General features: G+C 46.6%; 1 protein-coding gene across 1 annotated transcript in view; it reads right to left on the bottom strand.

Annotated features, from left to right (window-relative positions):
• The window catches only part of LOC141082910 (uncharacterized), a 221,842-nt gene that overhangs the window by 112,065 nt on the left and 82,189 nt on the right, over positions 1-27,588 (bottom strand). The window lies entirely within an intron of this gene.

Below are 27,588 nucleotides of genomic sequence, written 5' to 3'. Positions count from 1 at the left end.
TTTCTGGTCTACCAGTTGTGAGTTCTCCTTCCAGGCTCCCTCTGGTGGTAACAGGAGGTAGTGAGGCTGATTTAGTCAGTAGAGATCTGCCACCTTATAATGAGGATGACGATTGGACCTCAGAAATATCAGATTGGATTTAAGACAGCCGACGCTCTACTCTGGTGCTGGTGATTCCTTCTGCTTGTCAGGTCTTGGTTCTCAGCTCTGTTCCAGTCAGCTCAAGCTAAGTTTTTCTGCTAATGTTCACACTTAATTTTGTTGTTCTATTCAGTTTTTTGTGTGGTCAGCCAGCTGAATTTCCACTCTTATTTATCTGTATTTGCCAATTTGCATTTTGTCCCTTATTAGATTGGCCTATTTTTGCTCTGTTTCAGAATATTTCAGAGTGCTGATATAGTGGGAGAAGTCTAGTGACTTCAGGGTTAATTTTGCTATCAGAAGTGTTGGACATTATTTTGTAGGGTTTTGGGCAGATTGCAGACAGTGTCTTTCCTTTCCTCTCCTTTCTAGTTGGTTTGGGCCCCATCATTTGCTCAGCCTATTTTCCTGCCTGTGTTTGTGTTTACATCTTGTTTCACTGTCAATACATGTGTGGGGGCTGTCTATTCCTTTGGGGTCTGCTCTGGGGCAGTTAGTTTTCCCCTTTTCTTGCTTTAGGCTTATTTAGTCCTCTGGCCATGACGAGGCGTCTAGGTTCATCGTAGGTACGCTCCATGACTGCTGCTAGATGTGTGGTTAGGATCAGGGATCTGCAATCTGCATAGTTACCAACCTCTCTGGCTTTTCTGGGGCTTAGCTTGTTTAGGTTTTTTCCTCCTCGGTGACCCATTCATAACAGAATCACCATCCATACCGCAGATTCTAGGGTACTCAAAAGCAGGAAAAATTGTTAAAAAAAAAAGTGTCAGAATTTTTTTTTTTATATGTATTTTTTCCTCTTTTTCTCTGGGGCCATAGGAGGATTTTTTCCCCCTAATAGAGATTAAGCAATTGTCTGATCGTGTGGAGCAACTTGCTGCTGAAGTGCAGGGAATTTCCACCTACCTCATTCAGTCACATGCTGCTGAACCTAAGATCCCTACTCCTGATGTGTTTTCTGGGGATCGGTCTAAATTTCTGAATTTTAAGAATAATTGTAAATTATTTCTTGCCTTGAAGCCTATCTCATCGGGGAGCTCTGTGCAGCAGGTTAAAATTGTCATCTCCTTGCTGCGCGGCGATGCCCAGGATTGGGCTTTTTCTCTGACACCTGAAAATCCTATTCTGACTAATGTGGATGCATTTTTTCAAGCCTTGGGGTTGTTTTATGATGAACCTAATGCTGTTGATCAAGCTGAGAGAACCCTGTTGGCATTAAACCAGGGTCAGGATTCTGCAGAGTTATACTGTCAAAAATTCCAAAAGTGGGCCGTCCTTACTACGTGGAATGATGGTGCCTTGGCAGCTCTCTTTCGGAAGGGTTTATCAGAGACCGTAAAAGATGTTATGGTGGGATTTCCTGTTACCTCTGGTCTGGATGATTCTATGTCATTAGCCATTCAAGTTGATCGGAGTTTACGTGAACGTAAAACTACACGGGAGGCGCTGCCACCTTTTGAACAAACGTCTGAACCTATGCAATGTGATGGGGTTTTGTCTAGGGCGCAACGTCAGGAGTTTAGAAAGCGTAATAAGCTGTGTTTTTTCTGTGGAGATGCCTCTCATACTATTTCTGTCTGCCCTAAACGAAACGTTTTGCACACACATTTGCTGTGGGCAGTGTACAACCTAAGTTCCTTTTGGAAATTAATCTTATCTGCTTCTTATCCATATTTTCCACTAAGGTTTTTGTGGATTCAGGAGCAGCGTTGAATCTGATGGATTTGGACTTTGCTAAACGTTGGGGTTTTTCCATGACGCCTCTGTGGATGCCTATTCCTTTGAGGGGTATTGATGCTACTCCTTTGGCGGAGAATAAACCTCAGTTTTGGACCCAGGTGATAATGCAAGTTACCCCAGACCACCAAGAAAATTGTAAATTTTTGGTGCTGCATAATATGCATGATACTATTGTTCTGGGTTTTCCCTGGTTGCAAACTCATAATCCAGTTTTGGATTGGAGATCTGGGTCTGTGGTGAGTTGGGGTTGTCAGTGTGTTCTTAGGGACGCTCCTGTTTTCTCCACCTCTCCTCAGTCTCATGATATTCCAGATTATCTGGCCGATTTTTCTGATGTATTTAGTGAGAGTAAGTCTACGTCTTTTCCTCCTCATAGGAGTTATGACTGTGCAATTGAGTTGATGCCTGGGTGTAAATTTCCCAAGGGTCGGCTTTTCAACTTATCAGTACCCGAACATGATGCTATGCGATCCTATATTAAGGAGTCGTTGGAGAAGGGTCATATAAGACCATCCTCATCACCTTTAGGTGCTGGGGGGTTTTTTTGTGGCCAAGAAAGATGGTTCATTAAGACCGTGTATTGATTATCGTTCCCTTAACAAGATGACGGTTAAATATCAGTACCCGTTACCTCTGATGTCTGATTTATTCTCCAGAGTTAAGAGTGCCTGCTGGTTTACTAAGCTTGACCTCAGGGGGGCGTATAATCTTATTCGCATCAAGCACGGGGATGAATGGAAGACGGCATTTAATACTCCGGAGGGACATTTTGAGTACCTGGTGATGCCTTTTGGGCTAACTAATGCCCCTTCTGTCTTCCAGTCCTTTATGATTGATATTTTCCGTGACTTTGTGGATAAGTTTTTGATCATCTATCTGGATGATATTTTGATCTTTTCTAGTGATTGGGATTCTCATGTGGAACACGTCCGGACTGTGTTCCGGATTTTGAGGGAGAATTTCCTGTTTGTTAAGGGATCGAAATGCCTCTTTGGTGTACAGATGATTTCATTTTTGGGATTTATCTTGTCTCCATCGACTATTGAAATGGACCCGGCCAAGGTACAGGCCATTTATGATTGGGTTCAGCCTACTTCTTTGAAGGCCCTCCAGAAGTTTTTGGGTTTTGCTAATTTCTATCGTAAATTTATAGGTAATTTTTCTGGTATTGTCAAACCACTGACTGATCTGACCAAGAAGGGCGCTGATGTGCTGAATTGGTCTCCTGAGGCTGTCTCAGCATTTCAGGAGCTTAAGCGGAGATTTACTTCAGCTCCGGTTTTACGGCAACCTGATGTCTCACTTCCATTTCAGGTGGAGGTAGATGCTTCTGAGATTGGTTCAGGAGCTGTTTTGTCCCAAAAAGACCCTGTGACTTCTAAGATGAATCCCTGTGCCTTCTTTTCTCATAAGTTCTCCCCATATGAACGCAACTATGATGTGGGGAATCCGGAATTGTTGGCCATGAAATGGGCATTTGAGGAGTGGAGACATTGGTTGGAGGGAGCTAGACATCAAGTTGTGCTCCTCACCGATCACAAGAATTTGATTTATCTGGAGTTGGCCAAACGCTTGAATCCTAGACAGGTTAGATGGGCCTTGTTTTTCACGCATTTTAATTTTGTGGTCTCTTTTCTTCCAGGCACTAAGAATGGTAAGACAGACGCCATTTCTAGGAGTTTCTTTGCCGATTCTCTTAGGGTGGTTTCACATTAGCGCTTTTTAAGCGCACGCACGGCCGGGGGTAGCTCCGCCCCCGAGCCGGCTCTCTGCCCGGCGTGCCCGCCCCTTGCTTGTAGCGCCGCCTCCTAGCGGACAGCGGCGCCTGCGATCGGCGCACCCTATCTTTAGCATAGGGTGCGCAGATCGTGCGCAGGCCGTGCGCTAGTTGCGCTTTGACCTGCACTGCGCACTTTTGACGGTGCGCCGTGCGCGCCAAAATCGAACTTTTCGGATTTTGGCGCGCACGGCGCACCGTCAAAAGTGCGCAGCGCAGGTCAAAGCGCAACTAGCGCACGGCCTGCGCACGATCTGCGCACCCTATGCTAAAGATAGGGTGCGCCGATCGCAGGCGCCGCTGTCCGCTAGGAGGCGGCGCTACAAGCAAGGGGCGGGCACGCCGGGCAGAGAGCCGGCTCGGGGGCGGAGCTACCCCCGGCCGTGCGTGCGCTTAAAAAGCGCTAATGTGAAACCACCCTTAATGTGACCGAGCCTACTACCATACTAGGTGAGGGGGTAGTTCTTTCTGCCATTTCGCCCGATTTGAGACGCGCCCTGGAGGAATTTCAGGAGGATAAACCTGAGCATTGCCCTATGGGAAAATTGTATGTTCCTGACCAGTGGAGAAAGAGAGTGATGTCTGAAATTCATTGCTCCGCATTGGCTGGTCATCCAGGTATTTTTGGTACCAGAGATTTGGTGAGTCGGTCCTTTTGGTGGCCTGCCTTATCTCGTGATGTCAGGAATTTTGTACAGTCCTGTGGGACTTGTTCTCGGTCTAAACCCTGTTCTCGTTCTAGTAGGTTGCTGATGCCCCTGCCGGTGCCCAAGAGGCCGTGGACCCATATCTCAATGGATTTTATTTCTGATCTTCCTGTCTCCCAGAGAATGACTGTTATCTGGGTGATTTGTGATAGATTTTCAAAGATGGTCCATCTTGTACCACTCTCAAAGTTGCCATCTTCCGCTGAGTTGGTGCCCTTGTTTTTACAACAGGTGGTTCGGTTACATGGTATTCCTGAGAACATTGTGTCCGACAGAGGAGTTCAATTTGTTTCCAGATTCTGGAAAGCCTTTTGTTCCAGTCTGGGAATTCAGTTATCCTTCTCCTCCGCGTTTCATCCCCAGACCAATGGACAGACTGAGAGAACAAACAAGACCTTGGAGTCTTATTTAAGATGTTTTATATCTGCTGATCAGGATGATTGGGTCTCATTTTTGCCTTTGGCCGAATTCGCGCTGAACAATAGAGCTAGTTCTGCCACTTTGATGTCACCCTTTTTCTATAATTTTGGGTTTCATCCTCGATTCTCTTCAGGGCAAGTGGAATCTTTGTCCTGCCCAGGTGTGGACACTGTGGTTGAGAGAATGCAGCAGATATGGGACCAAGTGGTGGATAAGTTGTCACTCTCTCAGGAAAAGGCCCAGCGATTTTCCAACCGGCATAGGACCATTGGTCCCCGTTTTAAAGTGGGTGATATGGTTTGGTTGTCGTCTAAGAATATTCCTATGAAGATTGCATCTCCAAAATTTAAGCCAAGATTTATTGGACCTTATAAGATTTTGGAGATTCTTAATCCTGTTTCTTTTCGATTGGCTCTTCCAGTTACGTTCAAGATCCATAACGTATTTCACAAATCTCTGTTGAAGAAGTTTGTTGAGCCAGTGGTTCCTATGGCAGCACCTCCTGACCCTGTGTTAGTTGAAGGCAATGTGGAATATGAGGTAGAGAAAATATTGGATTCTCGTTTGGTTAGACGGAGACTCCAGTATTTGGTCAAATGGAAGGGTTATGGCCAGGAGGATAATTCCTGGATCTCTGCCTCTGATATTCATGCCAATAGATTGGTTCGTGCTTTTCACCGGGCCCATCCTGATCGGCCTGGTGGCGTGAATGAGGGTTCGGTGACCCCTCCTCAAGGGGGGGGTACTGTTGTGAGTTCATTTTCTGGTCTACCAGTTGTGAGTTCTCCTTCCAGGCTTCCTCTGGTGGTAACAGAAGGTAGTGAGGCTAATTTAATCAGTAGAGATCTGCCACCTGATAATGAGGATGACGATTGGACCTCAGGAATCTCAGATTGGATTTAAGACAGCCGACGCCCTACTCTGGTGCTAGTTAAACCGCACATGGAGTACTGTGTACAGTTTGGGGCACCGTTGCTCAGGAAGGATATAATGGAACTAGAGTGAGTACAAAGGAGGGCAACAAAATTAATAAAGGGGATGGGGGAAGTACAATACCCAGAGAGATTAGCAAAATTAGGATTATTTATTCTAGAAAAAAGACGATTTAGGCGCGATCTAATAACTATTTAAGTATATAAGGGGACAATACAAATATCTCTCTGAGGATCTGTTTATACCAAAGAAGGTGTCTGTCACAAGGGGACATTCTCTGCGTCTGGAGGAGAGAACTCTTTTCCACAAACATAGAAGAGGATTCTTTACTGTTAGGGCAATGAGAATCTGTAATTCCTTGCCTGAGGAGGTGGTGATGTCGAACTCAGTCGAGGGGTTCAAGAGGGGCCTGGATGTCTTCCTGGAGCATAACAATATTGTATCTTGCAGTTATTAAGATCTTCAGAGGGCGTAGATCTGGGGATTTATTATGACGGAATATAGGCTGAACTGGGTGGACAAATTTCTTTCTTCGGCCTTGCTAACTATGTTACTATGTTATTATGTTAGGTTGTTGGCCAAAATCTCACGATACATGACCCATCCGTCCTCCCTTGAATATGGTGCAGTCGTCCTGTCCCCTTTGCAGAAAAACACCCCCAGAGTATGCTGGGGACAGTGTTCTTGGGGTTGTACTCATCCTTCTTCCTCCTCCAAACATGGCGAGTGGAATTAGTACAAAAAAGTTCTATTTTGGTCTCATCTGACCACATGACCTTCTCCCATGCCTCCTATAGATCATCCAGATGGTCAATGGCAAACTTTAAACGGGTGTGTACATGGCAGGAGAGAGCAGGGTGACCTTGCATGCCCTACAGGATTTTAATTAATGACGGCGTAGTGTGTTAGTAACGGTAATGTTTGTGTCATGGTTAGGACATGGTTAATGTCCTGTTCTCACAGGGTTAACTTTTGCCGGCCTCTCTTTGGATTTGGGAGGGGTATTTATACTCACTCCAGACTAGCATTCTCTGTCAGCTATACTGTTATTCTGGCTGTGTGTCTGACCGTCCCCTGTTGTGAGTTCATTTTCTGGTCTACCAGTTGTGAGTTCTCCTTCCAGGCTCCCTCTGGTGGTAACAGGAGGTAGTGAGGCTGATTTAATCAGTAGAGATCTGACACCTGATAATGAGGATGATGATTGGACCTCAGGAATCTCAGATTGGATTTAAGACAGCCGACGCCCTACTCTGGTGCTGGTGATTCCTTCTGCTTATCAGGTCTTGGTTCTCAGCTCTGTTCCAGTCAGCTCAAGCTAAGTTGTTCTGCTAATGTTCACACTTGATTTTGTTGTTCTATTCAGTTTTTTGTGTGGTCAGCCAGCCCCGGCTGGGGCTGTGCTGAATTTCCACTCTTATTTATCTGTATTTGCCTATTTGCTTTTTGTCCCTTATTAGATTGGCCTCTTTTTGCTCTGTTTCAGAATATTTCAGAGTGCTGATATAGTGGGAGAAGTCTAGTGACTTCGGGGTTAATTTTGTTATCAGAAGTGTTGGACATTATTTTGTAAGGTTTTGGGCAGATTGCAGACAGTGTCTTTCCTTTCCTCTCCTTTCTAGTTGGTTTGGGCCCCATCATTTGCTCAGCCTATTTTCCTGCCTGTGTTTGTGTTTTCATCTTGTTTCACTGTCAATGCATGTGTGGGGGCTGTCTATTCCTTTGGGGTCTGCTCTGGGGCAGTTAGCTTTCCACTTTCCTTGCTTTAGGCTTATTTAGTCCTCCGGCCATGACGAGGCGTCTAGGTTCATTGTAGGTATGCTCCATGGCTGCTGCTAGTTGTGTGGTTAGGATCAGGGATCTGCAATCTGCATAGTTACCAACCTCTCTGGTTTTTCTGGGGCTTAGCTTGTTTAGGTTTTTTCCTCCTCGGTGACCCATTCATAACAGTCCCCCCTGGTGTGCGTGTATCCTGCATTGCTTGTTTGATTCCCGTGTATGACCCGGCCTGTGCCCTCACTCTGTACTCCGTCTCTCGTTTTGGTACTATTGTCTTCTCCGGTTCTGACCTGCTGGCTTGGCTATTGTTACTCCGTTGCAGTTTGTCCCTATTGTACCGTCCATTGCCTGTTCTGGTTTTCTGATCTATTGCTACATCCTGGCTATTCGCTCTGTCTAACCCTTTGGTACTGTCCTGCTATCTCGTGCTTTGACCCGACTTGATCTGGTTTCTGTCTCTGTCTATGCCCCTTGGTAACATTGCCCTGTAGTTACCTTTCTAGGAGTTTCCCTGCAGCTCCTAGCTCTGTGGAGCTTAGGCCACACCCCCAGCAGTCACGTGCTTCAGGTCCCGGAGCATGCATCGTCACCGCTGCTACCAGCTCCACAGGTATCTTTGAGCACTGTTTTTGTACTCAGGACACGTGCACTGGCTCAGTGAGCAAGTGCAGTGCGGTGCTCCTGACATTATAGCTGACCATTTCAGCTTTTTTTTCTCTAAACAAGAAAAAAAAAAGTGTGCTATCCTCATGGATCCCATACAAGCTTTGGCTGATCAGGTCAAGCACCTGACCCAAATGTTCCACAAACTTAATGTGGAACAGCGCACGATGGCTCACACCCATCAACAGTTGGTGGATACTGTGCAGGGGCCTGGCACTGCAGGGGCTTCTAGTGCTGGGGATAGAGATGTGTCATTGGCATCCCCCGAATATCCAGTCAAATTGCAAGACCCTTTCTCAGGGGATAAAATTGAGTTCAGGTCGTTCAGAGAAGGATGCAAGCTTTTTTTCTCTGAGTCCCCGCTCCTCCGGGGATGAGTTCCAGAGGGTGGGGATCGTCATTTCTCTACTTCGGGGGGCTCCACAGGCATGGGCTTTCTCTCTCTTCCTCTGCTCCTGAACGTATGTCTGTGAATTTATTCTTTGAGGCTCTGGGGCACATTTATGATGAGCCTGATAGAGTGCGTCTGGCAGAGGATACGGTGATGAGTGTGACTCAGGGGAGGCACTCTGCTGAATGGTTCTGCTCAGAGTTTAGACGTTGGACCGCCGAAGTACCCTGGAATGACGTCGCCCTGAGGGGTTGTTCCACAGGGGCCTGTCTGACCGTCTGCAGGACGCTCTGGCATTACATCCTCCCCCTGATACCCTGGAGGATGCCTTGATGCAGGCAGTCCGTATGGACCAGAGACTCCGTGCTAGAGGAATGATGCAACAAGAGTCTCCCTTGTACCCCAAATTGTGTGACACTGCACCTGTATCTGAGCCTATGGAGGTTGGGTCAGTCTCTGTTAAGGGGAAAGAGAGAAGGCACCGTAGAGACAACCTACTATGCTTTTAGTGTGGAGCCTCTGGACATTGGAAAAGGAATTGCCCCTCCTGCCCTTCTTCAGAGAAGCCATCAGAGAAATGACAGTCTGGGCAACAATCGAGGAGGTTGTCCAGACTCCCAAGTACATTTTTTCTCATGTACAGAGATGGTGCTCCAGGTTGAATTGGAACTTGCTGGCGGTCCTGTTATGACTACCGCCTTTGTTGACTGTGGTTCCTCCATTAATCTGATTGATGCCCAACTTGTGACTCTTAATAAGATAGGGACAGTCAGGTTAAAAGACCCTGTTAAAATTGTGGCTGTTGATTCATCCCCTCTTACCCGGGATGGAATTTGCTTTAAGTCTGAAGTTTTTTCTATGAAAATGGGTTCCACTCATGTGGAGAAGTTAAGTTATTTTATTATGAATAATCTGCCTGCAGGACTGGTATTCAGGATTGTCACGTCCGCCATGTCTGCCATGTCTGTTTGTCTCAAGAACTCCTGGAGCGATGTGCATGCGCATGTTTTGTCTGCTGTCCTGCATGTTCGCTAGAGCTGTGTGCAGACTCACCTCATGTCTGAGCTGCAGGATCCTGCACTGGTTGGTTCGGTGATCATCTCGTCATGTCTGAAACCCTGATCATGTGACGTTTCCTAAGATCCTGCACTGTCTGGTTCTGCTATCATCTCGTCATGTCTAGAATCCCGGAAGTTCTCCCCTGGTCCTGACCTGGAGGAGGAGGTGCTATGCGCTATATCAGGCCGCCTCTTCCTATGCTCAGGGCCTGATTATTGTGTTGCTTCCCTGCAAGGCTCTGGGTCTGTGGGGTTGCTCCCTCTATTCTGTGCCCTTGCACTTTGCTCTGTAGTGCGTCTCTGCACACGCTCCGTGCTCGTATTCCGCCTCTTGTCTTGTGCCATGTCTTGTTGTCTCTTGTGCCATGTTTGTCTTTGCCTTGCTTTGCCTTGTAGTCCTTCTGCTGTTCTTTGTCTTAGTCTGTTTTGCTATGTCTCGCCTTAGCTATGCTTTGACTTGTAGTCCTTCCTTTGTTCTCTGCCTCGCCTGTTTTGCCATGTCTTGCTTTTGCTATGCTTTGACTTGTAGTCCTCCCTGTGTTCTCTGCCTTGCTATTCCTTGCTTTGTGTTCCTCCCTATGGTCTTAGTCTTTGCTTGCTCTTCCTCGCTCTCTCCTATGGTGCTCTGTAGTGCTCCCTGGCACACGCACCATTTCTCCTCTCCTTAGTGCTCGTTTCTTTGTCTAGTCCCAAGGTCTTCCCTTGGCCCGGCTCTGGGCTTCTGCCTACGCTCCGCTGCTAGACTCTGTCCTCGCTCTGACCTGGCTCTGTTTCTGCTTGTGTTCCTTGTCTTGTTTCCCTGCCTTGTACTTGCATTGAACCCCGGCGTGGGTTCCCCTTGGCCGTCTCCTGTGCCGTGGTAAGTGCCACGTGTTTGTGTACAGCCGTGTGCACTGGCCAGTGTGGCGTGCCCCCTGCGTGGCTCCTAGCACGCACCCTGCCTTGAACCCTGGCGTGGCTCCTAGCACGCACCCTGCCTTGAACCCTGGCGTGGCTACTAGCACGCACCCTGCCCTGAACCTGGCGTGGCTCCTAGCACGAAGGTTCCTTTGCCCCCTCCTGTGCCTTAGTCGTGCCTCGTGCTGGCGTTACAGCCGTGTGCATTGGCCAGTGAGGTGTGCGTCCCTGCGTAGCTCCTAGCACGCAGCCCTGCTCTGAACCCTGGCGTGTCTCTACACGCACCCTGTCTTGTGCCTTGGTGTGTCTCTACACGCACTCTGTCTTGTACCTTGGCGTGTCTCTACACGCACTCTGTCTTGTACCTTGGCGTGTCTCTACACGCACTCTGTCTTGTACCTTGGCGTGTCTCTACACGCACTCTGTCTTGTACCTTGGCGTGTCTCTACACGCACTCTGTCTTGTACCTTGGCGTGTCTCTACACGCACTCTGTCTTGTACCTTGGCGTGTCTCTACACGCACTCTGTCTTATTCTATGCTTTGGCGTGGCTACACACGCACCCTGTCTCGTTTGCGAACCTTGGCGTGTCCCCTACACACGCACCTCGCTTTGAACCCTGGCGTGTCCCCTACACACGCACCTTGCCTTGCACCTAGTCTTGAACCCTGGCGTGTCCCCTACACACGCACCTAGCCTTGGACCTTGGCGTGTTCCCTAAACACGCACCCTGCTTGGATATCTGTCGTGCCTCCTTGCCTGAACCCTGGTTTGCCTGCCGGATGCCCGGAACCTGCCGACCGTTGCCAGAGGTCCGGAACCAGATGACTACGGCCTGATGTCCGGAGCTGACGTCCGCAGCCTGATCCCTGGACCCTGTCGGTTTGCCAGCAGTCCGGAGTCCGATGCCATTACCTGTGCCTAGGCGTGCCATCTGGCACGTACCATGTTATGGACCTTGGCGTGCCCACGCGCGTACCTTGCACGTTTTGCTTGTTTTCTCTGTATGTGATCTTGTGTTATTCTAATGAAGATACCTTGCACCTACGTCTAGTCTCGTCTTGCTTCCTGCTCGTCCTTGTCGTCAGACACTCGTCTAGTGTCCTCTGAGCCGGCCGTCTGGTCCCAGCAGTCGTGGTGGCTCACCCCCTTGGTCTTGCCCCTGACACTCCCTGTATAGGGGGTGGAATCTCACAAGGTCAGCTCGCCCTCGGTGGGTGGGTGCCACGACCCAGAGGGTCCACTCAAAAAATGGGCTCAGCAGGAGCTGAGTCCGTCACAGTTAATCAGGCCATGGACTCCGCTGGTACCTCGGCTACCCGTCTGATGACCCGTCTGTTATAGAATCTGATCTGCTCTGTCTCCTGGACTCTCCTGAATATGGCGGTACCCCGGCCACTCTTCTGATGTAAATCAGACCTGGCCCTTGACCTCTGGACTCATTTGGAAATGATGGCAGCCAGAGTAAGAAGACTTGCTTGTCTAACCGCAGTCCTCCCCACTGGATCTTCATGTCTCGTTAGCGGCTCCTGTGTCTTGACCGGTGCAGGTGTCCGTTTCAGATGTCGGATCAACATTGTTGGAGTGGTTTGTACTAAACTCTGGTTTCTGCCGAAGAAAATTTTTTTTTTTTTTCTTCTTTCCAGCCCCGGTGAGAGGGGGCTTAAAGAGGGGGGTACTGTCACGTCCGCCATGTCTGCCATGTCTGTTTGTCTCAAGAACTCCTGGAGCGATGTGCATGCGCATGTTTTGTCTGCTGTCCTGCATGTTCGCTAGAGCTGTGTGCAGACTCACCTCATGTCTGAGCTGCAGGATCCTGCACTGGTTGGTTCGGTGATCATCTCGTCATGTCTGAAACCCTGATCATGTGACGTTTCCTAAGATCCTGCACTGTCTGGTTCTGCTATCATCTCGTCATGTCTAGAATCCCGGAAGTTCTCCCCTGGTCCTGACCTGGAGGAGGAGGTGCTATGCGCTATATCAGGCCGCCTCTTCCTATGCTCAGGGCCTGATTATTGTGTTGCTTCCCTGCAAGGCTCTGGGTCTGTGGGGTTGCTCCCTCTATTCTGTGCCCTTGCACTTTGCTCTGTAGTGCGTCTCTGCACACGCTCCGTGCTCGTATTCCGCCTCTTGTCTTGTGCCATGTCTTGTTGTCTCTTGTGCCATGTTTGTCTTTGCCTTGCTTTGCCTTGTAGTCCTTCTGCTGTTCTTTGTCTTAGTCTGTTTTGCTATGTCTCGCCTTAGCTATGCTTTGACTTGTAGTCCTTCCTTTGTTCTCTGCCTCGCCTGTTTTGCCATGTCTTGCTTTTGCTATGCTTTGACTTGTAGTCCTCCCTGTGTTCTCTGCCTTGCTATTCCTTGCTTTGTGTTCCTCCCTATGGTCTTAGTCTTTGCTTGCTCTTCCTCGCTCTCTCCTATGGTGCTCTGTAGTGCTCCCTGGCACACGCACCATTTCTCCTCTCCTTAGTGCTCGTTTCTTTGTCTAGTCCCAAGGTCTTCCCTTGGCCCGGCTCTGGGCTTCTGCCTACGCTCCGCTGCTAGACTCTGTCCTCGCTCTGACCTGGCTCTGTTTCTGCTTGTGTTCCTTGTCTTGTTTCCCTGCCTTGTACTTGCATTGAACCCCGGCGTGGGTTCCCCTTGGCCGTCTCCTGTGCCGTGGTAAGTGCCACGTGTTTGTGTACAGCCGTGTGCACTGGCCAGTGTGGCGTGCCCCCTGCGTGGCTCCTAGCACGCACCCTGCCTTGAACCCTGGCGTGGCTCCTAGCACGCACCCTGCCTTGAACCCTGGCGTGGCTACTAGCACGCACCCTGCCCTGAACCTGGCGTGGCTCCTAGCACGAAGGTTCCTTTGCCCCCTCCTGTGCCTTAGTCGTGCCTCGTGCTGGCGTTACAGCCGTGTGCATTGGCCAGTGAGGTGTGCGTCCCTGCGTAGCTCCTAGCACGCAGCCCTGCTCTGAACCCTGGCGTGTCTCTACACGCACCCTGTCTTGTGCCTTGGTGTGTCTCTACACGCACTCTGTCTTGTACCTTGGCGTGTCTCTACACGCACTCTGTCTTGTACCTTGGCGTGTCTCTACACGCACTCTGTCTTGTACCTTGGCGTGTCTCTACACGCACTCTGTCTTGTACCTTGGCGTGTCTCTACACGCACTCTGTCTTGTACCTTGGCGTGTCTCTACACGCACTCTGTCTTGTACCTTGGCGTGTCTCTACACGCACTCTGTCTTGTACCTTGGCGTGTCTCTACACGCACTCTGTCTTATTCTATGCTTTGGCGTGGCTACACACGCACCCTGTCTCGTTTGCGAACCTTGGCGTGTCCCCTACACACGCACCTTGCCTTGCACCTAGTCTTGAACCCTGGCGTGTCCCCTACACACGCACCTAGCCTTGGACCTTGGCGTGTTCCCTAAACACGCACCCTGCTTGGATATCTGTCGTGCCTCCTTGCCTGAACCCTGGTTTGCCTGCCGGATGCCCGGAACCTGCCGACCGTTGCCAGAGGTCCGGAACCAGATGACTACGGCCTGATGTCCGGAGCTGACGTCCGCAGCCTGATCCCTGGACCCTGTCGGTTTGCCAGCAGTCCGGAGTCCGATGCCATTACCTGTGCCTAGGCGTGCCATCTGGCACGTACCATGTTATGGACCTTGGCGTGCCCACGCGCGTACCTTGCACGTTTTGCTTGTTTTCTCTGTATGTGATCTTGTGTTATTCTAATGAAGATACCTTGCACCTACGTCTAGTCTCGTCTTGCTTCCTGCTCGTCCTTGTCGTCAGACACTCGTCTAGTGTCCTCTGAGCCGGCCGTCTGGTCCCAGCAGTCGTGGTGGCTCACCCCCTTGGTCTTGCCCCTGACACTCCCTGTATAGGGGGTGGAATCTCACAAGGTCAGCTCGCCCTCGGTGGGTGGGTGCCACGACCCAGAGGGTCCACTCAAAAAATGGGCTCAGCAGGAGCTGAGTCCGTCACAAGGATGCCCTGATTGATTGATTGGGTGAAGGGGGAGATCATCCGATGGGGATGTAATGATAATTGGCTGTGTTGTAACCAGGTTCCTTTTGTCAATCCGATAAGATCTGTATGTGTCGTCTGTCGGTCTGGAGGGTATTCCGGAGTACCTGAGAGACTTTGAGGACATATTTTCCAAAAGCGAGGCTGAGGCGCTCCCACCACATAGACCATTTGATTGTGCTATCGATTTAGTACTTGGAGCCAAATTACCCAAGGCTCCTCTGTTTAATTTGTCCGGGCCTGAGCGCCAAGCTATGAAAGAGTACATCAAAGAGAGCCTTCGCAAGGGGCATATTCGGCCCTCGGTCTCACCTGTGGCAGCAGGGTTTTTCTTAGTAAAGAAAAAATATGGTGGGCTGCGACCGTGCTTCGACTTTCGGGAACTGAACAAAATTACTGTTAAGAACACGTACCCTCTCCCGTTGATTCCTGATCTATGCAACCAACTCACGGGGGCCTAATGATTTTCTAAGCTCGATCAACGAGGGGCTTATAACCTTATAAGGATCCGGGAGGGGGACGAATGGAAAACAGCGTTCCTGACAACTGAGGGGTTGTTTGCCCTTCGGCCTCACTAACGCTTCTGCTGTTTTTCAGAACTTCATTAATGTTGTTTTTTCTGACTTGATTGGGCGTAATATAGTCATCTACTTGGATGACATCTTGATATACTCTGAGGACAGTCAGTCACACTTACACCATTTACATACAGTTCTTATGAGACTCCGGGAGAACCATTTGTATGCTAAGCTGGAGAAGTGCTCATTTGTTATGCAAGAACTGTCTTTTCTGGGTGCAATTGTATCCGGGGAGGGATTCTGCATGGATCCAGGGAAGGTTCAGGCCATTACCGATTGGGTGCAGCCTCATGACCTGAAGGGGTTGCAGCGATTTCTGGGCTTCGCTAATTATTATAGGAAGTTCATTAAAGGGTTCTCGCAGGTGGTGAAACCCTTGACGGACCTCACTCTTAAAGGGGCAGATGTAAAAAATTGGTCCGAGGCCGCAAAAAATTCCTTCCTTACACTAAAGAAGTGTTTTACCACAGCCCGTGTTGGTACAACGCGATTCGTCAAGACCTTTTATCATCGAGGTCGATGCTTCGGAGGTGGGGGTGGGGGCAGTATTGTCACAGGGCCCCTCTACCCTGACTAACCTCAAACCCTGTGCCTTTTTCTCTAAGAAGTTCTCTTCGGCCGAGAGAAACTATGATGTCGGTAACAGGGAATTGTTAGCGGTTAAATTGGCCTTCGAAGAATGGAGGCATTTTTGGAGGGGGCCGCTCATCCCATTACGGTCATCACTGATCATAAAAACCTGGCCTATATCGAGTCTGCTAAGAGATTGACCCCCAGACCTGCTCGGTGGGCACTTTTTTTTTCTCGATTTCATTTTACCATCACGTTCCGACCAGGGTCTAAAAATGTAAAGGCAGATGCCTTATCCCGAAGTTTTGATTCTGTGTCCCCTCCAGAACCTCCTTCCTCCATTCTTCAACCGGAAGTGGTTGTAGCTGAAATCTCCTCTGAGTTACAGAGAGAGATTCTGGAAGCACAAGCTCCCAGAAATAAACCCCCAGGTAAATTGTTTGTACCCGAACAATTCCGTCTCACACTCCTTCAAGAATTTCATGATTCTGTGTTAAGTGCACACCCAGGTATTGCAGCTACCTGGGGGGCAGGAGCTAGGGGTTTTTGGTGGCCCTCTATGGGTACTGATATAAAAAGGTTTGTAATTTCTTGTGAGGTGTGCGCGCGCTCTAAAAGCTCTCAGGTCCAGCCGGCCGGGGAATTGGTGCCTTTGCCAATTCCGGATAAACCATGGACACACCTGTCGATGGACTTTATCACTAATCTTCCATCTTCCAAGGGCAACTCAGTGGTATGGGTTGTGGTTGATAGATTTTCTAAGAAAGCTCACTTTGTGCCATTAGAATCATAGAATCATAGAATTGTAGAGTTGGAAGGGACCTCTTGGGCCATCTGGTCCAACCCCCTGCTCAAAGCAGGATTCGCTAAATCATCACAGTCAGATGTCTGTCCAGCCTCTGTTTGAAGACTTCCATTGAAGGAGAACTCACCACTTCTCGTGGCAGCTTGTTCCACTCATTGATCACTCTAACTGTCAAAAAGTTTTTTCTAATATCTAATCTGTGTCTACTCCCATTCAGTTTCATCCCATTGCTTCTAGTCTTTCCTTGTGCAAATGAGAATAAAGTTGATCCTTCTACAATGTGAAGCCCATTAGATATTTGTAGACAGCTATTAAGTCTCCTCTCAGTCTTCTCTTTTGCAAACTAAACAATCCCAAATCCTGCAACCTTTCCTCATAAGACAGGGTTTGCAGACCGGTCACCATTCTGGTTGCTCTTTTCTGAACTTGCTCCAGTTTGTTGATGTCTTTTTTAAAATGTGGTGCCCAAAACTGGACACAATATTCCAGATGAGGTCTGACCAATGAGGAGTAGAGGGAAATAATGACTTCACGTGATCTAGACTGTATGCTTCTGTTAATACATCCTAGAATTGCATTTGCCTTTTTTGCTGCTGCATCACACTGTTGACTCTTATTCAGTCTGTGATCTATTAGTATACCCAAGTCTTTTTCACACGTGCTGTTGCTTAGGCCTATTCCTCCCATTCTGTATATGCTTTTTTCATTTTTATTGCCCATATGTAGTACTTTGCATTTTTCCCTGTTAAAAACCATTCTGTTAGTTGTTGCCCACTTCTCCAGTTTATTTATATCTTTTTGAATCCTCTCTCTCTCTTCTCTAGAATTAGCTATCCCTCCTAGCTTTGTGTCATCAGCAAATTTAATCAGTTTACCCTCAATTCCTTCATCTAAATCGTTGATAAAGATGTTGAACAATACAGGGCCCAGGACAGAGCCCTGTGGTACCCCACTTGAGACATTCTTCCAACTGGATGTGCAGCCATTTATGACCACTCTTTGGGTCCGATCACTAAGCCAGTTATGAATCCACCTAACAGTTGCCTTGTCCATTCCATACTTAGTCATTTTTTCAATAAGGATTGTATGAGATACTTTGTCAAATGCTTTGCTGAAGTCAAGATATACTATATCTACAGCATTTCCTTGATCCACCCAATCATTTCCTTGATCCACCCAATCAGTGATTCCGTCATAGAAGGAAATTAAGTTAGTCTGACATGACTTATTAGTTACAAACCCATGCTGACTCTGTTTAATCACTTCATTCTTATCCAGGTACTGACATACATGTTGTTTAATAATTTGTTCAAAAATCTTTCCTGGTATAGAAGTCAGACTCACCGACCTATAGTTGCCTGGGTCCACCTTCTTCCCCTTTTTGAAGATAGGAACAACATTTGCTCTTCTCCAGTCTTCTGGGACTTCTCTTGTTCTCCAAGAATTTTCAAAGATTACGGAGAGGGGTTCACAAATTTCTTCTGCCATCTCCTTCAGTACTCTGGGGTGTAATTCATCTGGACCTGGAGACTTGAATTCATTTAGGTTAGCTAAGTGTTTCTCACTATCTTTCTGTTCATAGATATCCTGGATTCTTCTATTCCCTTAATAGGACTGTGAAGAACAGTTGATGTTACATTTCCTTTCTTAGAGAAAACAGATGCAAAATAGGAATTTAAAAGTTCAGCCTTCTCAGCATCCTGTCTTACCATTTCATCATTTTCATCCCGTAAAAATCCTATAGCATCTTTGACTTTTCTTTTACTTTTGACATATCCCCAAAATCCTTTATTATTGCTTTTGACATCTCTTGCAAGCCTCAATTCATTGTCAGCTTTAGATAATCTGATTTTTGCCCTGCAGGTTCTGCAGACAGCATTATATTCTTCTTTAGATATGCCTCCCTCTTTCCATTTTATAAACATTTTTTTCTTCCTTTTTAGCATGTGCTTAAGTTCTGTGTTCATCCATCCTGGCTTCCTTAAATGCTTCCTATTCTTTCCTCTTTTCGGAATTGTTAACAATTGTGCTTTGAGAATTTCATTTTTCAAGATTTCCCATCCTTCCTGGACATTTTTGTCTTTAAGGATATCCAGCCATTGGATCCCTCCAATTCTCTTTCTGAATTCCTTAAAATCTGCCTTTCTGAAATCTAACCTTGACGTCTGAGTCTTCACAGGTCTTCCTCCTCTAGTTATCCAAAATTCTAAAATAGCATGGTCGCTACCTCCTAGGGTCCAAGCCACTTTTACCTCCTCAACCATTTCCTCCCTGTTTATAAGGATTAGATCCAAGGTAGCAGTTCCCCTTGTTTTCTCCCCTACCTTTTGGAAGATAAAGTTGTCAGCAAGAGAGGATAAGAATTTTCTTGACCTGTTAGTTTTGCCTGAGAGAGATTCCCATCAAATGTCTAGATAGTTGAAATCCCCCATGACAACTATGTCATATTTTTTGGAGAACTTGGCCATTTGATGAATAAAGAGTTCATCCATATCTTCAGCTTGCACAGGCGGCCTGTAGTAAATGCCTACAATGGTGTCCTTTCCATTGTTCTGTCCTTGTATTCTTACCCAAACAGTTTCCACAGAACTCCCAGTCTCTGAAGTTTCAATCTCTGTGCAGATATACGCGTTTCTAACATACAATGCGACACCTCCTCCTCGTTTATCAAGTCTGTTTCTTGCAAATAAGTTGTATCCTTCTAGTCTTGTATTCCAATCATGTGTATTGCCCCACCAAGTTTTAGTGATTCCAATGACATCATATTTCTTTTCCTGTGTTAGTAGTTCCAATTCTTCTTGTTTGTTGCCCATGCTTTGTGCATTAGTATCGAAACATTTTAGTTTGTGATTGGTTTCTCTTTCTCCAATATTTTTATTATTTAGATTATTTTGTCTTTGTTCTTCCTTACCACTTCTAATAGCAGAGTTCTCAATAGCATTTGTCAGGTGTATGGCTTTTTCTGGTCTTTTGCTTCCCTTCCCATGTTTTTCTAGTTTAAAGCTCTCCTTACAAGTGTAGCAAGGCAACTTCCAAATACATGTTTTCCTACCGGGTGAGAGGCAAGGAGCCTTCCCGCTACACCTTGGCAGGCTCTCTCTGACTTGCTAAGTGTGGCCTCTAAGACAAAGTCAGGCACACTGAGAGGGCATTTCAGAAGAAAGGTGAGCTGTCGGCAGAAAAAGGTTGAAGCCATGGGCAACTTTTTCTGTGTACAGTTGGTGCCCCAATGGGATCCAAGACAGCTATACAGATTGTAAAAGACAGAGAAGAAAGGAAGCAGTAAAACAAGTGGGACCAATATTGGAAAAGGCAAAAGTACCAGAGTGTGAATGTTTGGATGTACAAAAAGGCACAGACAAGGGAAGAAAATAGCAAGTGAATAAATGATGTTTGAGAATGTGCAGCAGTATAGAAGGTGTATTATGAATGTTTTGATTGACAAAGTTTAACCAGAGACCCAGACAAAATAGATGGATTTGTAAACACTGTGATCAGACTCAGACAAACCCTGACTGAATAGCTACTTGTGTGACCTGTGCTACAGACCTAAGCGAGTTGTGCTAAATCCTATCCAGACAAGATCATATGTAGTGACATAATAGTGTGGTTAGTGGGGACATTGACCTTTGAGGAGTAAGCTGACAGTAGACATCAGACGACCAACCACATCAGGACCTAGAAGGGCGACTAGAGTAAGAAAGATGCAGGTGAATTATCCCTGGAGCCCCTCTGACCAGTTGGCTATGCTAAAGCAATTGCCTGACCCTGAAAACCAACCATTCCAGTTTTACAGACACATAAAGGAAGTACAGTAGACATATAAGTGTATCTGGGCCGACCTAGAGAGGTTGGTGAGTTTAAAGGCAGGTGACGAACTATTACATATAATTAAGACACATACATATGTGGCAAAGAATCAGACTTGGGGCATGGATGATAAATCTGCACGGTCTGGGGAGACGTACTGTGAGTAACTAAAACAGTGGGCTACAGTGGAACAAACAGAGCAGTCTGTACTCCTAACTAACGTGACACAGCAAAGAGGAGAGAGTGTAGAGATGTACTTTGGACGGTTACAGCTGAAATGGGCAGACATGGGGTACATTTGCATAAACCCACTTGATGTTAGAAAACTGGTAAATGCATTCATTGACGGTATGAATAAAGACTTACGAGATGCAGTACAGACAGCCAGACCTGAATGGAGATATGTAGATCCGAAAGACCTCCTTAAGGTAGCTAAAGAAGTTGAGCAAACAAGGACAATAAGACAACCTGTCATGTATGCTGGAGCCTGGGCCGCAGCTATAATGAGGCAAGTTGAGCCAGGTGCTGAAGCGGCAGGCAGCAGGGGGCAGCATTATGCGCTCCTCTACCCGCAGCACCTACAATTTAGCCTCTGCACGCTGGTGCTGCGGTCGTGCAAGAGACTGTAATTGATGAGCTCACAGGAGGGAAGGAGTCAGGGCCCCCTGATCATGTGATCCCTGACTCCTCCCCTCCAGTGACCTCATCACAGGTCCTGTAGTCGCTCCTCTCCTCATCTGTACCGTCTTCACTCCGGATATCATGTGACCCCTGACTCCTCCACTCCTATGACCTCATCACAGGTCCTGTGCACATCAGCCCTTGTTTTTTGCAGGACTCTAGCCACGAGTGTGTGAGGTGTACGGAGCAGAGCTACACATGTACGAGGTGTACGGAGCAGAGATGTGTACGGAGTGGAGCTGTGTGTGTGTACGAGGTGTACGGAGCAGAGATGTGTACGGAGTGGAACTGTGTGTGTACACAGAATGGAGTCATGTGTGTGTACGAGGTGTACGAAGCAGAGCCGCGAGTGTGTGAGGAGTACGGAGCGGAGCTGTGTGTGTGCGAGGTGTACGGAGCGGAGCCGTGTGTGCGAGGTGTAAGGAGCAGAGCCGTGTGTGTACGAGGTGTAAGGAGCAGAGCCGCGTGTGTACGAGGTGTAAGGAGCAGAGCCGCGTGTATGTGAGGTGTAAGGAGTAGAGCCGCGTGTGTACGAGGACCGAGGTGTACGGAGCTGGGCTGCGTGTGTGGGAGGTGCACGGAGCAGAGCCACACATGTGCGAGGTGTACGGAGCAGAGCCTCGGGTGCGTGAGGTGTATGGAGCGGAGCCGCGTGTGTACGAGGTGTATGGAGCGGAGCCACATGTGTAAGAGGTTAAGGAGCGGAGCCGCGTGTGTAAGAGGTGTAAGGAGCGGAGCTGTGTGTGTGTATGAGGTGTACAGAGCAGAGCCGCGTGTGTGCGAGGTGTACGGAGCGGAGCCGCGTGTGTGCGAGGTGTACGGAGCGGAGCCGCGTGTGAACGAGGTGTAAGGAGCAGAGCCACGTGTGTATGAGGTGTAAGGAGCAGAGCCGCATGTGTGCGAGGTGTAAGGAGCAGAGCCGTGTGTGTACGAGGTGTAAGGAGCAGAGCCGCGTGTGTACGGAGCGGAGCCGTGTGTGTACAAGGTGTACGGAGCAGAGCTGCACGTGTACGAGGTGTACGGAGTGGAGCTGTGTGTGTGTACGGAGTGGAGCCGTGTGTGTGTACGAGGTGTATGGAGCAGAGATGTGTACGGAGTGGAGCTGTGTGTGTACACGGAGCGGATGTGTGTATGTGTACGAGGTGCACGGAGCAGAGCCGCGAGTGTGTAGGGTGTACGGAGCGAAGCTGTATGTGTGCAAGGTGTATGGAGCGGAGCCACATGTGTACGAGGTGTAAGGAGCGGAGCCACATGTGTACGAGGTGTACGGAGCAGAGATGTGTATGGAGCGGAGCCGTGTGTACGTGGAGCGAAGCCGTGTGTACGGAGCAAAACAGCATGTGTGCAAGGTGTACGGAGCGGAGCAGTGCGTCTGCGAGGTGCACAGAGCAGAGCAGCGCATGTGCGAGGTATACGGAGCAGAGCCGCATGTGTACAAGGTTTACAGAGTGGAGCCATTTGTGTACAAGGTTTACAGAGTGTAGCCACATGTGTACAAGGTGTACGGAGCAGAGCCGCATGTGTATGAGGTTTACGGAGTGGAGCCATGTGTGTACTGAGTGGAGCCGTGTGTGTGCGAGGTGTACAGAACGGAGCAGTGTGTGTGCGAGGCATAAAAAGCGGAACCGTCTGTGTATGAGGTATGCAGAGCCATACGTGTAGAAGGTGTATGGTGGGGAGCATTCATACCTCCCAGCGGGACAGTCCCGATTTTGAGAGAGATTCTGCCCCACTGCCCCAGCTGGGAGCTTACTTTTCCCGCAGACAAAGGAGTACACGGCGGAGCCCCGAGGAGCACTTTAAAATTTGCATGTGACAGGAAGTGACGTGCTAGAAGCTGACTGGAAATGAGGTAATTTTGGGAGGAGATTGTGACGGAACCATGGATTCACTTCAGGGAATGCTTCAAATCCATCACCGTGTCCTCCCCCAACAGCGCGGACAGCAGGATCGCCTTGGACTCGGGGATGTCGGCCATGTGAGCGGATCATGATATGTCCTGCATCGGGAGGCTCAGGTGGGCACTACAATGGGAGCCGGGCTCCTATAGTATCTTTATAGAATATTTCTTTCTCTCTCTGTTTCCTTCTTCTTTCTTTCTTTCTCTGTTATTTCTTTCCCTTCTTTATTTCTCTCTCTGTTCTTTATTTCTTTCTTTCTTTCTCTCTCTGCTTTCTTTTTCTCTCTGTTCTTTCTTTCTTTTCCTCAGTACCAGTCAGTGTGCCCACAGTACCAGTCGAATAAGAGGGGTAGGAAACTAGGTGGCACTTGTCACATTGAGCCTCTCATACTTTTTACTGGTGTATAATCATATGCCCTGAGCACCCCCATAAAGTGGGCCAGCGCCAGACAACAGGGTACAAACAAATCACTATTACTATCAGTCCAAGTGTACAATTATATAGGTAAAGTTAATGATGTCCCTGTGCCAAGCACTGCGGAGGATCAGAATACACTGAGGAGACCAGAACAGCGGGGTTTGGGTAGAAGAATTATATGGGGCCCATTACACTGTATGAAGTAATATATGGGGCCCATTATGCTGTATGAAGTAATATATGATGTCCATTATACTGTATGAAGTAATATATGGTGCCCATTATACTGTATGCAGTAATATATGGTGCCCATTATGCTATACGAAGTAATGTATGGTGCCCATTATGCTATATGAAGTAATATATAGGGCCCATTATGCTGTATGAAATAATATTTGTGACCCATTATACTGTATGAAGTAATATATGGGACCCATTATACTGTAAGAAGTAATATATGGGGCCCATTATGCTGTATGAAATAATATTTGGGGCCCATTATACTGTATACAGTAATATATGGGGCTCAATATACTGTATGAAGTAATATATGGTGCACATTATGCTGTATGAAGTATTATTTGGTGCTCATTATACTGTATGCAGTAATATATGGTGCCCATTATGCTGTACAAAGTAATATATGGTGCCCATTATGCTGTATGAAGTAATATGTGGTGCCCATTATACTGTATGAAGCAATATATAGGGCCCATTATACTGTATGAAGTAATATATGGGGCACATTATACTGTAAGAAGTAATATATGGGACCCATTATGCCGTATGAAATAATATTTGGGGCCCATTATACTGTATGCAGTAATATATGGTGACCATTATGCTGTGCAAAGTAATATATGGTGCCCATTATGCTGTATGAAGTAATATATGGTGTCTATTATACTGTATGAAGTAATATATGGTGCCCATTATACTGTACGAAGTAATATATGGTGCCCATTATGCTGTATGAAGTAATATATGGGGCCCATTATACTGTATGAAGTAATATATGGGGCCCATTATACTGTATGAAGTAATATATGGTGCCCAATATACTGTATGAAGTGATATATGGTGCCCATTATACTGTATGAAGTAATATATGGTGCCCATTATGCTGTATGAAGTAATATATAGGGCCCATTATACTGTATGAAGTAATATATGGGGCCCATTATACTGTTTGAATTAGTATATGGTGCCCATTATACTGTATTCAGTAATATATGGGGTCCATTATACTGTATGAAGTAATATATGGGACCCATTATGCTGTATGAAGTCATATATGGGGCCCATTATGCTGTATGCAGTAATATATGGGGCCCATTATACTGTATGATGTAATATATGGTGCCTATTATTCTGTATGAAGTAATATATGGGGCCCATTATACTGTATGAAGTCATATATGGGGCCCATTATACTGTATGAAGTCATATATTGGGCCCATTATGCTGTATGAAGTCAAATATGGGGCCCATTATGTTGTATGCAGTAATATATGGTGCCCATTATGCTATACGAAGTAATGTATGGTGCCCATTATGCTATATGAAGTAATATATAGGGCCCATTATGCTGTATGAAATAATATTTGTGACCCATTATACTGTATGAAGTAATATATGGTGCCCATTATACTGTATGCAGTAATATATGGTGCTCATAATACTGTATGAAGTAATATATGGGGCCCATTACACTGTATGAAGTAATATATGGGGCCCATTATGCTGTATGAAGTAATATATGATGTCCATTATACTGTATGAAGTAATATATGGTGCCCATTATACTGTATGCAGTAATATATGGTGCCCATTATACTGTATGCAGTAATATATGGTGCCCATTATGCTATACGAAGTAATGTATGGTGCCCATTATGCTATATGAAGTAATATATAGGGCCCATTATGCTGTATGAAATAATATTTGTGACCCATTATACTGTATGAAGTAATATATGGTGCCCATTATACTGTATGCAGTAATATATGGTGCTCATAATACTGTATGAAGTAATATATGGGGCCCATTATACTGTATGAAGTAATATATGGGGCCCATTATACTGTGTGAAGTAATATATGGGACCCATTATACTGTAAGAAGTAATATATGGGGCCCATTATGCTGTATGAAGTATTATTTGGTGCTCATTATACTGTATGCAGTAATATATGGTGCCCATTATGCTGTACAAATTAAATATATGGTGCCCATTATGCTGTATGAAGTAATATGTGGTGCCCATTATACTGTATGAAGCAATATATAGGGCCCATTGTACTGTATGAAGTAATATATGGGGCCCATTATACTGTAAGAAGTAATATATGGGACCCATTATGCCATATGAAATAATATTTGGGGCCCATTATACTGTATGCAGTAATATATGGTGACCATTATGCTGTGCAAAGTAATATATGGTGCCCATTATGCTGTATGAAGTAATATATGGTGTCTATGGTGCCCATTATACTGTACAAAGTAATATATGGTGCCCATTATACTGTATGATGTAATATATGGTGCCTATTATTCTGTATGAAGTAATATATGGTACCCATTATACTGTATTCAGTAATATATGGGGTCCATTATACTGTATGAAGTAATATATGGGACCCATTATGCTGTATGAAGTCATATATGGGGCCCATTATGCTGTATGCAGTAATATATGGGGCCCATTATACTGTATGATGTAATATATGGTGCCTATTATTCTGTATGAAGTAATATATGGGGCCCATTATACTGTATGAAGTCATATATTGGGCCCATTATGCTGTATGAAGTCATATATGGGGCCCATTATGTTGTATGCAGTAATATATGGGGCCCATTATACTGTATGAAGTCATATATGGGGCCCATTATACTGTATGAAGTCATATTTGGGGCCCAATATACTGTATGCAGTAATATATGGTGCCAATAATACTGTATGGAGCATTATATGGGGCCCATAATACTGTATGGACATTATGTGGGGATAGGGGATGACTTTCTGTTTGTTGTGGATCTGACCGCTGGGACCTCCATGATCCTAGGAAACGTAGCTTTGAAGAGCACCATGTAAATGGAGCTGTGGTCGATCAAACACACTGTGGTGCCATTCACATGTGGCTATTCAAATAACTCCTTAAAGAGAGTGATGAGGGGACGACAAAGTATAGCAAAAATTCACTGATCGGGGTGAGGAGTGCTATAGTTTGGGCTGGTGGGATTTGTGTGGCAGGGCTGCATTTTTGTCTCAGTCCGGCCCTGTGCCAGGCCTACCATTGCCATTATTGACCCTTGTTCTGGATACTTACGTGTTGTTCTTGTATGTGCGTGTGGTGGCGCTGACATCCTTGTGTTTGGACACCTTTTTTTTCTATTTATCTTAATCAAAATGTCCACTATTGTACTCAGTTTTACAGGATAGATATGAAAATAAACGTTGTGTGCAGGAGGGGGGGCGTCATTTTGCTGTTAGCCTCAGGCAGCAGATAGGCTAGGTTCGCTCCTGGCTGGAGCACAAGGAAAACAGTGGAGACGTAATAAGGGACCAAGGGACCTAGAAACAGCGAGGTGTTGGAATTGTGGTACTTACAAAACTTATTGTTAGTGACAATACCCCTATGAATTTGCTGTCATGATTAAATTAGGGGGAAAAAAAAGGAACCACTCCTCCTTGTTTACAGCAATACCCCTTGAGCCTAGCCAAATCAATGGCCTCGAGCAGAGATATTAAAGAGTATGTTAAGGCAGGGGTTCTAGTGCAAAGATCTTCCCCCCTGCAACACTCCTTTGTATCCCATTATGAAAAAAGGACCGAAGGGTTCCCCTGACACTTATAGAATGGTTCATGACTTAAGGGCTATTAATGATGTTACAGAAAGTGTGACCTCAATTGTCCCTAACCCACACATGTCTGTCACAGATCCCAGTGATGTCAAAATGTTTCACAGTCATTGATTTAGCAGGTGCATTTTTCTCTGTACCCCTGCACCTTGACTGTCAGCATCTTTTTCCTTTACTCATAAAGGTAAACAATATTGTTGGACAGTCCTCCCACAAAGGGGGAAATAAATCCCCTGCCATCTACTCAGCAGTGATGGCAGGGATCCTTGAGTAGCGGCAATCACCTCATCCGCAGATTGTACTATTACAGTACATGGATGACCTTTTGCTGTTCTGCCTGGACCAGAGGTCCTGCAGGGAAGCTACAGTTTCCTTGCTATGTTTTTTTAGCAGAAAAGGGTTGCAAGGTCTCACGTTTCAAATTACAGTATTACAAACAAAA

The sequence above is a fragment of the Dendrobates tinctorius genome, unplaced genomic scaffold (assembly GCF_039654945.1).
Source record: "Dendrobates tinctorius isolate UK_male_01 unplaced genomic scaffold, ASM3965494v1 ptg000019l, whole genome shotgun sequence".
NCBI lineage: Eukaryota > Metazoa > Chordata > Amphibia > Anura > Dendrobatidae > Dendrobates > Dendrobates tinctorius.
The sequence above is the reverse complement of the archived record's forward strand: the minus strand, read 5'-3'. Positions and strand labels throughout refer to the sequence as shown.